The sequence below is a fragment of the Pseudochaenichthys georgianus genome, chromosome 11 (assembly GCF_902827115.2).
Source record: "Pseudochaenichthys georgianus chromosome 11, fPseGeo1.2, whole genome shotgun sequence".
In the NCBI taxonomy this organism is placed as follows: Eukaryota; Metazoa; Chordata; class Actinopteri; order Perciformes; family Channichthyidae; genus Pseudochaenichthys; species Pseudochaenichthys georgianus.
Genome location: NC_047513.1, coordinates 13,799,072 through 13,817,456, shown reverse-complemented (window position 1 = coordinate 13,817,456; position 18,385 = coordinate 13,799,072). Strand labels below are relative to the sequence as shown.

The following is an 18,385-nucleotide window of genomic DNA, read 5'->3' as shown; positions in this document are numbered from 1 at the left end:
AAATGTGCTTCTGAGTGCAAAAGCTTTCCAATAAACACATACTCCAACATCATGTTCCCAAAATGTACCACTTGGTTGAACTAAAGATTGTTGTGGTTCTTCAGTCTTACAAAATGGGAAGGAATTTGATCTGCCTTCACTTTGACTGTCCTTCAACACATGGAGCAACATTATGTAAATTCTCATCAACATTTCTGACAACCAGGAGTCCTCTGACCCCTGCGCGGCTTATAGAGCTTGCTGGTGGTCCTTATGGTGGACCACCAGTTGATTTCATGCAATCCTCTGAGGAGATTTGGCTGTCAGAATATATGTAAAATCGAATCCACCAGTGAAATATACGCAAAGAACACCATCAAAATAAGAAACCAAACGTAAAAGTTCATCCTGCAGTATGGCACAGGTAGTGGATTACAATTATTCATGTGTTCCTCAAATTCAATATTACATACCCTTTTATTCTTTATCTTAAAATTATCAAATAATTCCAGTGAAGTAAAAAGTACACCTATTTCATCTGGAAGAAGTATATGTATGAAAACATACAAGAACAGTATACATTTTCCCAAGTAAATGTATACTAAGTTTCCAACATTGGACATAATTCAACACACATAGCCTGGTTCCAATATTGTTTACATTTAATTGCATGAGGATTATAAGGACTAGGCTATTTATTATTTATGTTAGGCCTAATTGTTTTAATATGCAAACGTGTATATCTTGCAACAATTTTGAAATAACTCTGCCAATGCCTTCAATCTCATGAAGTACCGCCTTTTTCATTTATTATACACCACCATGTCTCATTAAGCTCCTATTCCAATCTTTATTCCAGACTCAAGGTCCATATCACACACAAAAAGACAAAACACACATCAATAAATAAGATAAAAAGCTAAACACAAAACAGATAAAAACAAACAGATAAAAGCATAAAATCAGTCCAATCACAGCTAGCCACACATGCTCACTGTCTGTATAGGCTATTGCGCCAATGTCTCCAAATCATGGAAGAGAACCGGGTAATTGAAATCAAAGGATCCCAATTTGAATATTGGCGCGACGTGAAGTGAAAGGGTGAGTCTCTGCATGCATGGGCACAAATACACACTGTCCTTGTGGTAAGGGTAAAGTATTACAACTCATATTTACAGTAATAAAAGGAGAAGTTTATGTAGGCTACATATCAAATAACTAACACGTGTCTGGCGTGCGTAAAAGGCTGTGTTTGGTCTCGATGCGCGCCGCCCTGTGCAGTGGAGCCTGCATGGTGTCTGGGCTGCAGCAGTAAAACAATGGAGGGTGGTTTACTGCTGTCGGAGGCCCTGAGACAGACTGTGACCCACCCGCCTAAAGACTGTCTGCTTCTCACGGCCCGTGTATAACGCGTTACAACAAGTTACAAACCCACATGCCATTGTTTTTTATGACTTTGTAAGAACCAAGTAAAGTGGAAAAAATACTTATAAGTTCAATGGCGTATAAATTCGGTTCTGATGTCGTTACCATGACAACACCCCCTTCCTTATCATATATCTTGTGATAAATGTAGCCTGTAGATGACAGAGTAGATAAATAAAATGCTGTATTTGTAAGCTATGAGGTGTTCTGTACCGAGCTTTTCCAATATGCTCGTCGACAAGCTTATGTCTTACTATTTTGGGATAGGCTATAATAATATTCAAAGTAAGACATGACACATTGTTGTATTGTTATACAGGGCTATGTCCTATTGAAAGCCTTATCTTTAAATTCTCAAATACTTGAGTCTATAGCCTAGGCCTACATGTTTATGGACTCGTTTTTATGGCCATTCTTTAGTATAGGATATTGTAATTCTGCTGATGCTTTGCAGCCCTACTACATCTATTGTTTCTTCCATAAGTTATTTCTGTCTATTGAGGCAGTTGAACGCTCCTTTTGAGGTTTATCCCATTTCCCACTTTATTTATAGAGTTTATAGTTTCCAAAAAAAGAGGGGCTGTATCTTACAAAGCCTTGAAGACAGATTTGTGATCTGGGGACGATAACAAATAATGTTTAATTGTTTTTTATTAATAGCATATGTTAAGCTGTTCAAACCATAGCCAATTGCTATAGTCATATATATTTGGAAATAAGCCAATATAATGTTGACTTTTCTCACTGTAAATGTTTAAATACCCATTATTGTTTGGCCCATTAGCGCATACAACAGTTTCCTGGCAACGAGGCGCGCGCAGGTGTTAATGTGAGCGCGCCTGCAGCTCCCCAGAGAGCGTGTTGGTGGAGGGTCTGCGTTGGTAATGAACTTGAGTTATCTCATCACAGCCCAGTAAACGCGTCTGGATCATATACCGTGTATGGTGTGGATGTGGTTCCCACGCTGCGGCTACACGGGGACATCCTGCAGCCCGGTGCCCGAGGCTCTCCCCGGGTTACCATGTGCCTGAGGCCTTTAGATGTCTGACACAGGACTGGCATGGGTTTACTTTCACTCTGATGGTTATCTTGCGGTTTTGATGTATAGTTAAAACCACAAAAAGCGTGAAAAGAAAAACTACAAGATATACATTTTCCAGCAGTGATTCACAATGGTTTAATTTGAAGGCTTATATTAATAATATAATAAACTTAATTTGTATAGCACCTTTCATGCACAAAGCAGCCAAAGTGCTTTGCAGAACAAGAAATTACAACAATATTAAAATAAATACAGAAAAAGATAAAACATCATCAGTGAAATTCCCTTGAAGTAAAGCTGACAATAAATTAAAATAGGTTAAAATAAAACAATTTAAAAAAGAAAATTAAAAATGTAAAATAAAAGCAAAACAGAGAAAATACAGTAAAACATGGACAATGATACCATGTGAGAATTGAAAGTTAACCCAAACTAAAAGCCTTATTAAAAATATAGGTTTTTAGTTTACTTTTAAACATTTCAAGGGAGTTTGCTGTTCTAAGATCCACGTTATAAATTGATAGAGGTCAATGATGTGTAAGCTAATTTATGGCTTTAATAATAATATGGGTTGCCCAGTTTTGAAAAATAATCCCTAATCATGTCATCTTGTTATAATTTAGATGATTAATAAGGATTTGTTATTACATGGATTTTGATGCTTTCACACAGAACAATCAGTGCAACAGCATTTTCACATGGCGTCCCAATGGTTAATAACTGATCAATATATGTATTAACTATTAATAAAGCCACACAACTTACACACCCTCAATAAAGTTATTTTGAAGTATTATGGAACCCTATAACATTAGCCTATTTTTCTACGGGTGAATGGATAAACAAGAAGTTTTGCAGTGTGTGTGTGTGTGTGTGTGTGTGTGTGTGAGGAGGGGGTGTCTGTGTGAAGGCATTTCCACACATTGGTCTAGACAGATCAACATGACTGAGTTAACTTTATTAAATGCAAATGAAGAGCACTGTCTAGGGCTATACACACAGACAAGCCTGGGCCCTTATACAATAACGTTCGAGAGGATTCTTCTTTCAGTAATTCAAAAGATTCCTGGTGTGATTATCATGATAATTAGCCAAGCCGGAGCGCCTCTCAAGGCTGTCTACACATTTCTGTTTCAGACAGCCACATCTCTGAGATATATACTCTGGGGGAGAAACTAAATGCTACATTTTTAACATTGAACAATCTGAAAATCACGTTTTACCATAAAAGTGAAGTCTAAAAATATTATTTAAAGAAATGTGAGACAGTAGAAATGTAATGATTCATTATCAATCATAGCCTATGGTACCAATATGTTAGTGAGGCTGAGGTAAAGCCAAATATGAACACTTAGCAAATATGGCTGCATTCCAAATGGAAAATATGGTGATCTGATAAACATTGGCATGCAAACAAATCACTATAACGTCTGTATTATGTGTTATATGATGCAGAGGAAGCACACATTGACTAACAACAAATAGGTATTGGAATGATGTTTGGTGGATGAATGAATTATGGTGCCACCATGCACTTCTGCATGCGCCTGTTGGGGGGCGTGAGAGACGCTACCAGCTTCTTATTATAATTACATCGTCTTGCATAATATCAAAAATCTCAGAGGGTGGGAACAGTGTTACCTCACTGATTCACAAGGGGGTGGGACTTGGACAGCGTATATGATTGGGGACAAATGAGATGTTAAACCATTTTGGAGACAACAGTGGTGGAGATGTAGCCATCCAGGCGGACTGCCCCAACTCCCTGCGATGGAGAGGGGATGTCGCGGGCTGTGGATGTGGAGGACAGCCGTGTGACGATATACGGGGAAAGAAAAAAAGGGACCCCGTTAGATTTAACCAAATGGACGGGGCCAGCGGGACGTCACGATGCGCAGTCGCCACAAAGCTCAATACGCCGCTCATGAACGCGCTCATTTGGCTCCCAGCATGCTGCACGTCCGGAGGGACCGCTGGCTACCAGGAGCTCATCCAAACCAAGTGCAACCCACCCTGCTGCAAATAAGGAGGACACAGTAAGAACCCTGTTTTGTATTTTGAGTGATTTTGTTGAATATGAGTTCAAAACCTGCAGTGGGGGATTTATATTGCGAGCTCAGGCGCGTTTACGCTGCAACACACTGTGTGTTTCGCCCTGTTGTGAAATAAGAAAGGATCTGCAGGCCGGCCAGATGGTTTACACTCAATTTACATTTTCTTTCGGAGAACCATGTGCTGTTCTCAGACCAGTTTGAGGTCTGTGTAAACAGAAGCATCTGAAATAACAACGGCTGAACATCTCGTGATGGCAGCAGCACAGACGTGTAGTTTCACTTGTGGCTGCAGACACTTTTGTTTGGCACGAGATACTATGTCCAAGGGAGTCTGCTGAAATCTGAGCATCACTGTGAATCCAACCAATTTTAGCACTGAGTTTAGTGACCTTTTCTCGGACTTTAGTCACATGTGATATTATGTCTCACATGATCCCTTTTGATTAGTTTTTAGTCATCTTTAATTGTGTAAATGTTGATATTGTACAAAGGAATGTGCATGTTGCCCTCCTATCTCTCTAAGCCTGCCCATTTAAACAGTCCTTTAAGAAAATGCCACGACAAGGACAGTTTTGTTCTACTTTATTAGCCTAACTTCAAATTCTGCTTTAGTGTCTTTTACATGAATTAAGAAATGTTGAATTTGAATCTGTTGAGTGATGCTGACACCAGATCAGCCATATATTGTGTTGTTACACCAATAACACACGTGCATATTGCACTATTGCCACATATTTAGATGCAAAACTGCAGACTTTTATTTTTATTTATTTTGTTTTAATACTACGTCAACTCATTGTAGAAGAGTAACCATAATGTGTCTCGGGTCGGCCTGTGGCGGTGTGAGGGGGGCCTCGGGGGTGCAACCTTTCCCAGCAGCGTTGTGTTGTGGCCCGTTTGCTGTCAACACATTACGCGTTGAACAGGCCAAGCAAGGGGGAAAGCATGTACCAACAAAATGGAAAAAAGAGAATGGTGATTATAGGCTTCATGAACGCAGCGGCTTCCTGCCGGATTATACAGTACGTGCCAGCATTGGAGGGTTCTTACATAAGGCCTGCTTAATCTGTGTGAGTGGGTAGAAAGACTCCATCTCATGCGTGTTTCTGTTTTATTTCTATATAGTTTTTACTTTTCTATAGTAGGGCTTTTGAATACAGCGTAATTTTAGTGGAGGCGTATTCATAATTACTGCGCAAAACTGTAGCTGACAAAGTAGTGAAGAAGTTAATTCACTATTTTTTTTGGACTTTATTATCAAATGCAGTCCTATTGTTTATTTTATTTGTATGAAAAGGAAACAATATTTCCAATTGAAAAGGGACTTATTTTCCTTCATCACTGTCACAAACAAACAGCATAACTCACTCCTGGGGGCCAGGCCGGATTACGCAAAGGCAGAATAAATCAGATGCTTCCCAAAATGAAGACGTCAATCGGAGCTTTATCATGACTCTGCAGTTAGACGGAACAGGTGAATTCAGTTTTTTTTAAAGACGACCCATAGTTAATGACCTCACCACCAAGTCCACTTTTAAGTCTCAAGTGACAGGTGGCAGTGGATCGACACACGTCTTTAACATGTTGAAATGTGACGCTGAGAGTCTGCAGCAGCATGGAGCCTCTATGCAGTCAGTGGAGCTGCAGGTGCAGGGCCCCCCTGCAGAGCAACACAAAGTGGATTAGTTTGGTGCTTTCTGTGACCCATAGGCACATTTCCCACCAAGGTGTTTTCCAGGAATATAGGGAGAGAGGAGAGGAAATGCTCGTGTGTTATTCAGCGTGCATTTCTTGGATATTCCAGGTGATTTATTTCGTCATTCTTTCTTTTTCTCCCTCAGAAACTTACAAACAAAAGCGCGAGAAATGAAGACGAAACTGCTCCCAACCGCCTGTCAGGTGAATATGAATCTTCTCACTTTTTATTCGCCATGGTTTTACTATTGCTATTCAATCTGCATATTTAATTAAAATCCATATAGGCTATGTTGGTCTTGCGCTACACACATATAGAGGAAAAACCCGAGCGAGCACGCAGCAGCAGCAGCACGCTGTGTGGAACTAATTGATTACTACAGGAAATCATTTTTAAATCCTTTCGGGATCCTTTTCGTGGACGCGAGGGTTCCGCTCAGATTTAGCATCGTTTACAGCAGCCTTTCATGCTCCTGACAATCTGTTAAAGTACAACATGTTCACTGTGTTACTGTGAAGTTACCTTTAACCTAACGTGCTATAAATTCCCTACACAGACCATAAGGTGTTTTTATTCCTTTAGTAATCATTATTTATGTAGCCGAAATTAAAGTAAGGGGTTTCAAGTTTTGGGCAATGTTGGTTTCGTTGCCTGAATCCATGAATACAGATGTACATTTAAAGAAAGTTAAAGTTTTTACAACAGTTTTAATTTAGAGTTAGATTATCAGTCGTATTTAATATTATGTTACATTCACGTATGCTTAAAATGCAGCTAAAGTATGCATAACTCTGAAGCTCTGAATAACACACATACAAAACAAATAGTGTTGTACCAACATAGATCCTTGTCACAGAAATTACTAACAAAAATAAGTCGAATTTTAGCATTTTAAAAACACACATGGACTTGATTGGGAGAAATGTGTAGCCATTAAGGAAATTAATTTGACTTTAATCCAAACTATATTCACATACACCCACTAGGAAGGACAATAAATGGTATGTGGTTAAACACTATGTGGTATTTCAAATGGAACATTTATAAAAAGGGAAATTCGCTCTTTGTATAGGAGGTAAACCTATAGCTGTTGACGTGGACGCTGGACCAGAGAGCTCGTGTTTAACCGCGTGTGTGTCACAACCTGCAGACGCAGAACAGCAAAGTGCTCCCACTAATGGATGTCTTTTGGCAACAATCCAAAGCATTGTGTGCATCCTATAATTCATCCCTATCTGTGCCCTTCCAGAAAGAATATTTGAAGAAAATGTAGGCTTAAAATATGGAATTATGTGCAGGCAACAATATCTTAATCTGCATTTTAGCGGATTTCGACAATGAGAGTTCTGTGTTTTTTTTATTTGTTGATGAAGGCAGTGGCCTATTTTCACGATGCTGTGAGAAAGAACAGACTCATAATGGCGTGCGTGCGTGTGTGTATGTGTGTGTGTGTGTGTGTTAATTAGGCATCACACCTCGCTGCATTAATTGAAAGCCAGCTATGGGATTGACGTCATTCCCCTCTCACGCCAAAGCCCATTTTGTATTCAAAAGAAAAAAAAAAGAAGAAAAAAAGGGATTTGCAGTATGTACGTTTTATAAAGTGGTTGTATTTGTTTGGGTCTCTTATTTTAGTATTTGCAGATAATTATGTGATAAGGAAATTATGTGCAAGCATAAAACATTTTGACATGACTCCAAATAATTAAAATCGAACAAGTATCTACTAGAACGTAATGTAAAACAAAATGAAAGCATAAACATTTTCATAATGTAAATCAAAATAATGATATTAAATGTTTCCACAGTATTTGAAACCATTTGATAAATGTACTATATAATATAGGTTATTTTAAAATCTAATCTGTTTTTCGCTGTGAGGTGAAATAAGAGTCTTTGTATGAGACAATGACACTCAAATGTTCTTTTGAACTGCTATTTAAAAAAAGAAATGTTTGAAACATGCAGAAAAATCTTGAGGTTTTAAACTATTTATGCCAGTACTATTTGAATAATGATCAGATAAACTTCTGAGTACATGTTTATCTGCATGTACAGTTAACATATACTTCCAGATTCGACATTAAGCTGACTGAATAGACTACCTTTATATATCATTATATATTAACCAAGTATTTACCTTGACTAAAATGTGTTTGTGTTAAACTTTCGAGGGATTTCCTCCTTATATTCTGCTATATTGTAATATTTCTTACTATTAGCTATTGTGTAAATTATTCCCTTCAGTGCTATTTCATCCCGAGCTTCTGATGCCCCTCATAAAGATTTTTATCGTTGTTTTCTTTAGTTCACCATGGATAGTCGGCTATAATGCTTTGTTTTGAATTCCTATAAGAACCCATTCACATTTCAGTCATATAAAAGACACTTAATAGCTTGGAAAATGTGTTTTCCCAGCAGTATCCCTTGTGAATCTTTAGTCATGCTTGTTTTTCATCTCATTTCACTGAGGCATTTTTAACATGCAATAAATCATCTGCATTAACACTCCAGATTTATGACAATTATTGTCATTACTTCAACCTCTGGAAAACATGTGCAAAACAGAGTAAAGAATCTTTATTTGAGTGAATTTAAAAGCATTTTTCCGTGTCATTGTTTGCCCTTACAGGTGTGTCGGAGGCTGTGTGTGCTGCGGACAGAGAGCTGTGTTGCAGGCCGGAGGGGTTGTCTGTTATCTTTGGTTATCTAGCTGTATGAGTGATGCACATTTTTCATAAAGCTAGATAACCGAAAGTAACAAGAATCCCATTACACGCCTGCACGGAGGCAGAAGACTAAATAAAAAAAAAACATAAAAAGAACCAGGAAGGGGCTCGGACGATGGACGCTAAGCGATGATGCGAAGGTATGATGCTATGTTACATCAGATCTGATAAAAGGGAGGGGCGGGTCTATCATCATTTGCAACACAAAAACAACTATACTACTACAGAAAATGTTATTCATTGTAACATGTAATGCTGCAGTGACAGGGCATAGATGTTCTGTGTGTGAATAGTGCTTTGCTCAAATATCCACTTAAAATCACAACGATTGCAAACAAATCAATATATCCTAAAATGAATATGTACACCTTCTCCCACTAAAAATATATAGCAAAAAATGACTAATACATCTGATGATTTCAACTTCAAAATGTACTTGTATCTCCTGAAACACTAAAGTCTTCGGTGTAACTTTTATTTAACCTCAACTTCTCTCCATAAAACAACACCCTATTGAATAAATAATTTCCTCTACTGTCCAAACATCTCACTTCAGGAGGAAATTAACAAATTAATGTTAAGGAAATTAATAATTCAAACCCTCTTCTGAGTCTCTGCAGTGAGTGATACTGGAGGGACGAAGGTCTTTGCTGTTAGACTGTAGTGCTGCCTGTCAGTTAGGGGCCAACACCAAGCATTGCTGAAGGAGGCCAAATTAGATGAGCAACAGTGTGATAGACACATATTATTTCTACCACCTTCTTGTACCGATCTATCAGTAGAGAGGTCAATTACTTTCTATAACTAAAGTACCTTACACAAGGAAAGGTCTATTCTTGATGCACTGCGGCCCCGAGATGTATGGCCTTTACCTAGCTGGGTGTTTTTTCTTGTAGATTAGAGGCCTTTCTCATCACACATCAAATCAAATTCTATTTTGGTTTACGGTATTGTTTCTGAAAAATGTCTAATCAATGCAAGTACAAATTAGTAAAGAGTAAAGCGATTAGTTTTAAGGAGCTACAGCCAATTTAAGAAGAAGCTGAACTATTGAGTTTAAAGTTGTAAAGTGCTTGGATAAAATGTTGAGATAAATGTAAACAAATTATATCCTATAGGCCTTTCCTTTCCTTCAGCCTTTCTTTCTCCATTTCACACGCACAGAAACAGTGTACACACTGTTCACACACACTGTGTACACACACTGTGTACACACACACACACACACACACACACACACACACACACACACACACACACACACACACACACACACACACACACACACACACACACACACACACACACACACACACACACACACACACACACACACACACACACACACACACACACACACACACACACACACACACACACACACACACACACACACACACACAGTACACACACACTTTGTCTAATTGCAATTCATTTGCGTACGAATTTGGCCGCAATCGGATTCTAATTAGCCTTCATTTTGCCTTTTTAATTGAAGCCAGATAATTGGCTACATTTTGGTCTTAGCTCAGTTTTCTTGCTTGAATCTTTTTTTTATTTAAGGGGAATCTGTTTGTTGTTGTATAGTCGTTAGATGAGGCGTTAACTACACATGGTGGAGACACAAATACACAGCCATCCCCTCCAGTTTGAGGGATTGCAAGATTCACAAAGGGGTGATTATGTGCATGCAACTCTCCTGCGGTTTTAGAGAGCATGTCCTACAGAGGCAGTGGTGGTGAGAGAGGTGAAACAAAGACAGGAGCACCTCGAGAGGCAATTAGCAGCACTTTGCCATCATTTGGAGCATCTCCTCTCCAGTTGATGCTCTTCTGCAGTTGATTTTCTGCCTTTCTTGCTAAAAGAACATAACAGGCTTTGTCTCAAACAAGTCAACAGTGTGTCATCGGTGGGCACAACGAGGCAGTGAGGAAAGATGGTGTGTGTTTCAACCCATCTTGAGTGACTTTGTCAGAATAAATACTATCTAAAAGTAAAAAACTGTAAAACACTCAAGCTCCATCAACATTCAATTGCCTTTACTAAAATCACAAATGTATTCATCTTTAAAAGACCAACACATCAGTAAAGATAAGACCGTAAGACATTTACATATACTGAATAGATATTAAAACTTCTAAATTATGCTTCCCATTCATTCATCCCTAATGCCTGCAGTTTAATTTGTTATATGCAAGATTAATTAAGCCTTTTATGCCTTCAAACCCTATTTTATTGTTGGCAGGAAAAATAGGTTGAAAGCTATTTTTCTTCATTGACAATTAGCCACATGCACTTTTTGACACTGTACTTTCCCAACATGCCTCCTTTCTTTTGCTTTCGCCCCTCATTCATTTAATTTTATTCTTTTCGTTTTTTCCCCAGCTTGGATTCTCAGATGGTTGGTTCTGATTTGTATGCATTTGCATAATGAATGTCATTTGCATGCTCAGGGGCAGACCATACCATGAGAACGGCTGTGTTGGTTGTTTGTGTGTGTGTGTGTGTGTGTGTGTGTGTGTGTGTGTGTGTGAATGTCATGCATGGGCACATGTGTGCGGTGTATATTAAGCACATGTAAATTACACGTTTTTACACAAACAGACCATCACAGGGTTTTGTTTGTTTCGCGCCCACACTGTACACACTTTGTTCTTCCTCTCTGACATGGGTGTGTGTGTGTGTGTGTGTCTTGGAGTGTCCATGTGTGGGAGAATTCCTCCTCTATGTGTGGTGCATGTAGGGCACCAATCTGACAAACATGCCTCTTTCTGTCTCTCCGCCTCTCTCCATTCTGTCTTGGTAACCGTTCAGCAACATACTGAGAAGAATGAAAATACAAGAGTCACTCCTCAATCCCATAATCCTCCTCTTCTCCAACCCCTCCCTTGCCAGTTTGTCCTCCTCTCCCACACGGCAAGTCACAGTCCTGCCACCATCTTAGGTGTTAAGACTGGCACAAAATGGCAGCTGTAGCTGGGAGAACGTGGATAGCGTACACTGCACCTTCCCCCACTCCATGTTGGCCCCGATCCTTTCCGCGCCATTGGTTGCCTCAAGACAGTGTTAATTACTGCCAGTGTGTTAATTGTAGAGATCGCCCCAAGAGACGTGCAAAAAGGGATGAGATAGGAGGAAACCGTGGAGCCGGTGGCTTTTGAGTGTCGGCAAGCTGGCATTTTCGAGGGCAGCTGCGATTCGTGCGTCGCTTTCTTGGTGCCCGTCGTCACGCTGCAGACGCTGACGATCGACCATTTTGTGGATTTCCAAGACGCTCGAAAAAGTCTTCCGAGTGTTCGGCATCTGGGACTTTAATTAGATTGTTCTTTTGATTACAAAGAGTTCGAATTTTGCTCCACTAGCATTTTTTCTTTGTATGTGGAGCATTCAAACGATATCTACGCTGCAGGCGAGTGCACACAGCTTTGTTTGATGAAGTGGGAGAAAAAAAAACACCTACATCCCTGACATTCTCAAGGAGCTGTAATTAGCAACATGGTGGTCTTCACAAATCTTTTTGTTACACTGTAGTTTTCTCAGATGTGCAACACACTCCCTATTGGCTTGTAGAAGAATATTTCTTGCCACGAGTGATCAGCAACCGTCACTCATTTTTGGACTGGAGGAACGTCCTAACTTTAACATTTTGTTGGACACAACATTGAAATAATCTAAAAAACATCAAGTTTGTTGCTGTTGAGTGAAAACCTTTAGTCTCCAACATACAGACACATTTTCTGGCCCTTTTTATGTTCTATGATAAAGCATTTTTGATGTTGAAGCCAGTTGGTTGTGAAAATTGTTTTACAAGTCTAAACTTTTAGAGTAGCATAGGATCCTTTATCATGTAGGAAAACAATTCAATCTCTCTTGTAAAGGGTTAGAATTTCTTTTTTCTCACTGGCAACTTAGTCAACCTTTTAAATAGGGTAGTACGATAGCCTCCTTCGATGTGGTTTTTCAACCTGCAACTCTCACCCTGACAGCCATGAACGAGGGTCCGACGATGAGTTGAGGGAGTTAGTTAGTGAATGACTGAGGAAGACTGGAGGGAGGGGCGGGGGGGCAGACAGACAAGGAGAGGGAGGCTGCGACAGTGAGATCTCAATAGTGAGAGGCCTTCTTTGTGCTCCTGTGTGAGGTTTATCTTGGAGGGGTGCAGGGGGCACTGAGAAAGGAGGGGAAGAGGAGAGGGTGGGGATCCTATCCTGGGCCCTCAGACAAGCGGCACATTGTCCTCCCCAATGTGTGGCGGCACTTGTGGCGTAACGCCATTATTTAGGCCAGTGGAGGGGACGGGGGTCTGGAGACCAGCTTAACCAAAACGCCAATTAGAGCCGGATCGTCCTGATTAATGGACGAGGGAGATTGGTAAACAATGCCGGCCATTGTTAACATTACTCCACCACTCCTCACACACACATGCAATCCCCTACCCCTCAGGTTTCTTTCACACAGCAGACCATGCTGCCTCTGACACACACAGGCACACAGGCACACACACACACACACACACACACACACACACACACACACACACACACACACACACACACACACACACACACACACACACACACACACACACACACACACACACACACACACACACACACACACACACACACACACACACACACACACACACACACACACACACACACACACACACACACACACACACACACACACACACACACACACACACACACACACACACACGCACGCACAAAACGTGTCCGTCATGCCAGTCCTGCTATTAGCATGCTGCTCTTGCATTTGTTGCAGCCTCAATGTTAAGTTTGGCTTGATCTTCATTCATAATTTTCTCATTGATTAAAGTCGATTTTTTTAGATTAAAACTACGTTTGTGACAAAAAGTTTAACATTTCGTCAAACTAAAATGTATGAAAAAAATAAGAATTACAGTTGATCAGAAGACATGTCCTAATGTATTTAACATGCACATAAAATTAAGCACTGCATTTAAGTTGTACATGGAGCAATGAAACTGAGGCGTCTTTCATCAAAAGCAGCGCTGGGCTCATATGTTAATCACACACCATGCGATGCTCGGCTCTGCATTTCAATACCTCCTACTTTATTGTTTTTTTTAAGCATATGCGCTGAATAATTAGCCACCACATAGTCCAATCAGGGGCATGCCAATGTGGGGTTGCTATGGCGACCCCATCAGTTCTTACCAACCTCCACCCCCCAACTCCCTTTGCCCTCCACCCTTATGTCCCCCTCCTACTCCCCCGGCTGCCTGGCTGCAAACAGGACGGGGAAAACTAAAGCGTGGGAAAAAACACTTTGCTGGATCAGACAATGAAAGTGGGGGTGAGGAGAAGGGGGGAGAGAAGAGGGAGAAAGAGAAGGGAGGAGAGGAGAAGGAGAGGAGGAAAGAGAAGAGGAGATTAGAGGAGAGGAGGTGGCATGTTGGTGATTGGAAGAGCAGCTTGTGTCTAGACTGGCAAATACAGACATGGTGGTTCTGGAATTTAGTGTTTTGGGGTTGGGACACACACACACACACACACACACACACACACACACACACACACACACACACACACACACACACACACACACACACACACACACACACACACACACACACACACACACACACACACACACACACACACACACACACACACACACACACACACACACACACACACACACACACACACACACACACACACACACACACACACACACACACACACACACACACACACATTTGATCTCGTCTGGGATGGTTTTGTGTGTTTGTTCCCTCTGTTATTAGTGTGCCATCTATGGGCAGTGAAAGGGAGTTTACAGTAAAGGCCACTCGGAAAGCGATATACAGTAGCAGCGAGATTTTAAATAAATTACGCAGGGATTAGCTCAGAGTCCGACAAATATTTGTGCCATTGGACAAAACCCTGATGCAATCCTCCAGGGTGGGCTGGCAATATGACCAAAGTATTTTATGAAGAGATAGCATGTTTTATTGTTATTCGAAAAACTATGGTTTAATTTAAATAACCACATTATGCCTATAAATAAAAGAGGAAACTACTTTTTGTATTCAGTTAAGAGATGCAGTGAGATCCCGGTCCTAAACTGTATGTATTTGTGCATTCTGGGGTACGGGAGAAGGTTGGAGGCGATGGTGATGTGAGTGTTGCCACCAGCTATACAGTGGTGGTGGAGAGTACAATGTAAAAAACTAAAAATGTTCCCAAATATTTCACACAAGATTTTCTGAGATATGAGTTGTGTTTTTATCTACTTGGACGGTAACATTTGTACATCTTATTTAATTGAATATCAATAAGATTCCATTGAAAGACAATACATTATCATATTCAATTATAGACCCACCTTACTAGTTGTAGTCTAACGTTTTAAGAGCTTTAAAGCATAAATAAAAAAAGGTGACATTTTTGTTTCTGTTCTCTACAAAAGCCGACGGTTTCTAAGCGCGTGTCATGGAGGACACACGTGTCAGATCATTAATTGCATGTGTCGATGCTGTACTTTTGATCCTTATTTACCAAGATAATCTCTTGGGAGCTATCTCTTTTATAATGCTCCTATTCTGTGCAATACATGCAGACTTTCTTTTTAGATTTGTAGGGATTCGAGCAACCTATTTGAATCAAATACAGCACAAAATGGCCAACCATACTCTCTATTGCTCCAAATATTGCAGTAACTGTACATCCTTTGATCTTTCTAGATGAAAGTGTAGAAGATTGTAGATGAATGTTGCTGTTATTTATCTATCCCCTTATTTAATGATTGTTTTGAAACGTAAATTCTGTCTCCTCTTAAGGTTTCTCATCAGTCTGGATTTGGGAATCATCGAATCCTTGCCTCTCCGCTCCTTTGGACTGTGACTTTGAGTCCAGCGATGTTCACTTCACACAGGAATACATCATGAACAGCTAATATAATGGAGGACACACACTGACATCTTAATCTGACTGGTGAAAGAAGATTGATACGAGTGGACAAACTGACCTTCGGCTATCATGACGGTGAAACTGAGAGTAAAGGACGGAAAAGTGATCTCTGTGTGTGTGTGTGTGTGTGTGTGTGTGTGTGTGTGTGTACACAATATTTTTGTGGACTGCTCTGCACAGCTGTTCAGGAAACATCTGCACTAGATTTTCATGTAGGTCAGGGCTTAGATGACTCTCCATCACATGCACACACACACACACACACACACAAATTCAGCCATTAGAGGTTTAAACTAAAAAAAGATTTTAATATTTAAAAAATATCTGCAGTGGTATTTTGAATGGTCTGTATTAATCCTGAGTATTATTAGTATTCAATAGCATTTAGTATTATTCTCCTTTAAATTAGCCTTTTATCTTAGGTTTAATATAGATTTTTCTTTTCTTTTGAACTGTCTTTGTTTATACTTATTATAGCTAGCACTTAGTAGTATTTTTGTCTCATGTAAAATGTTGGTTGTTTGCAATCAAATTGTTGACAATCTGTGACTGGATCACCTGCAACATTTGAAATAATCTTTTTGATGAAGGGTTGTCAAAAATGTTTTATGGTCAAGATCCATCCACGAAGAATTGTATCTCAATCATTTAGATAGTTTTGACCTTTTAATTCATTATCTCATAACTATAGATTTTGTCATGTACATCTCTATATCCCTAACATGCTAAATATTTTGGCGGTTAAATGGACTTTGGCCAAAGCCATCTGTCAAATACATCACATTTTATTTGATCTTTTTCATTTTGTGTACAATATCTTCAATACATTGTGATTTTATTTTTAGTGTATGCATTTAATCTTAGTTATTTAATGCAATCAAACTTATTTTTTGATATCTATGCAAAATAAATGAGGGTTTTTTGTTAAGTTTGCACTATTTGTATGAATGATTGCACATTCATTTTATTGTTGAGTTTGCACATCAACAGCTAAATGTACGGGTTAGGGTTGTGTGGGAGAGTTGTGGTATTATACCAATATGCACTATATGAGCGCAGTTGCAATGTGTGTACTACGATGTTATTGAAGCGTGTATGCCGTAGGTTCATTATAAACAGTGTTTAATGAGATGATTTAATCAGCTGTTAATTGCACAGTCAGCCTCTAGAAACTGAAATCTGGATTTATTCCACATTTCATTTGTCAAATCAGCTCCTTTGACAATGTGATATGAATAATTCAATGCATAGGAATTTGTGTGGATCTGATGTGGAACATGAATATGTGCAATAGATTTGATGCAGTTTGAATACTAGTCAGTGGGAGTAATTGATTATATTACAATGCACTATGAACTGCTGTTTTAGGAGTCTTATAAGCATGATTTGCACTTGAGCTGCTGTTAATGTGCTCAATGTTTTAACTATGCAATTGTTTCTACGGCAGTTCATTGAAATCAATAAAAGTATTAATGTTTACATGAAACAGTTTGTCTAAGTGTTGATTTCTGATGTATATGTGTTATCTGTCAGAACGCACGTTTTGTTTCTCCTACACTACATCATCCAAATACTGGTGTTACAAAAAACAACAAAACTAAGTGTTGCACATTTTGCCTGCTAAAACATGTAAATCCATTTGAAGTCATTTGACATCGCTAACGAATCAGCTATGGTGTCTGAGCCTTTCTGTTCCCCTTTAGTCCCTAAATCATGTAAAGACCCTCACTGAGTTCAACGATTTAGAAACTTTGGACTTCTGTCCCAATCAATCACACATTTGAATAACTCTTAATCAACCTGTAAGTGGCGATATGTGTGGGAAGGATGTAGGTTGAATTCCAACCATTGTAAAATGGATCATTTGGACTAATGGTGCCAGTATGCACAACACACAAAGAGCTAAAGACCAGGGGATCTTAATGAATAAAGAAAGTTATCTTCTAGCTTAATTTTAATGAAAGCACTTGGCTTCTGAAGGCAGTCTGAAAAGTATTCAAGCTCTCCAATTGTAGGTTATTAATACATAAATGGGAAACGCGGTTTCAACTCAACAAGACTTACTCGAGGTAGTAAGTCTTAGATAAATATACATTTGAATGTGAGCTTTATTATTATTATGTTAGTTTTCTAAAGTCATTGAGATAATAATCGTTTAGAGAAAATCTGATATTAGGACTTGGTATATTTACACAATGAGAGCCAACTATGAGGATCTGCCGTCATGAACCATTTGGAGTAAACTATTTAGAAACACGTTTGAATTTGAGCCGGCTGGTTTTATTTCCTCAGGATCAGGATGAGGTTGTAGCCACTAGCCAACTACATTTAATGTAATTTAACTGTACAGGTTAGCAAACCCACGTTAGAAACATCCAGAGGTGGAAGCTGGAAAGCAGGGAGCAGAACAACACGCTCACATGAACACTGACTCGATCACTGATCAGTGTTTACACGCACTGTACCCTTGCAGAGTGAAATCAGAGTCACATCTGGAT

At 39.4% G+C, this 18,385-nt stretch overlaps 1 long non-coding RNA gene across 1 annotated transcript; it reads left to right on the top strand.

The window, feature by feature from the left end:
• Positions 1 to 4,171: 4,171 nt before the first annotated feature.
• On the top strand, positions 4,172 to 17,373 carry LOC117454791 (uncharacterized). The gene is made up of 4 exons (XR_004553029.1): positions 4,172 to 4,482; positions 6,342 to 6,399; positions 8,829 to 9,065; positions 15,758 to 17,373. It is a non-coding gene; the product is annotated as an uncharacterized lncRNA (long non-coding RNA).
• The last annotated feature ends 1,012 nt before the right edge of the window (positions 17,374 to 18,385 follow it).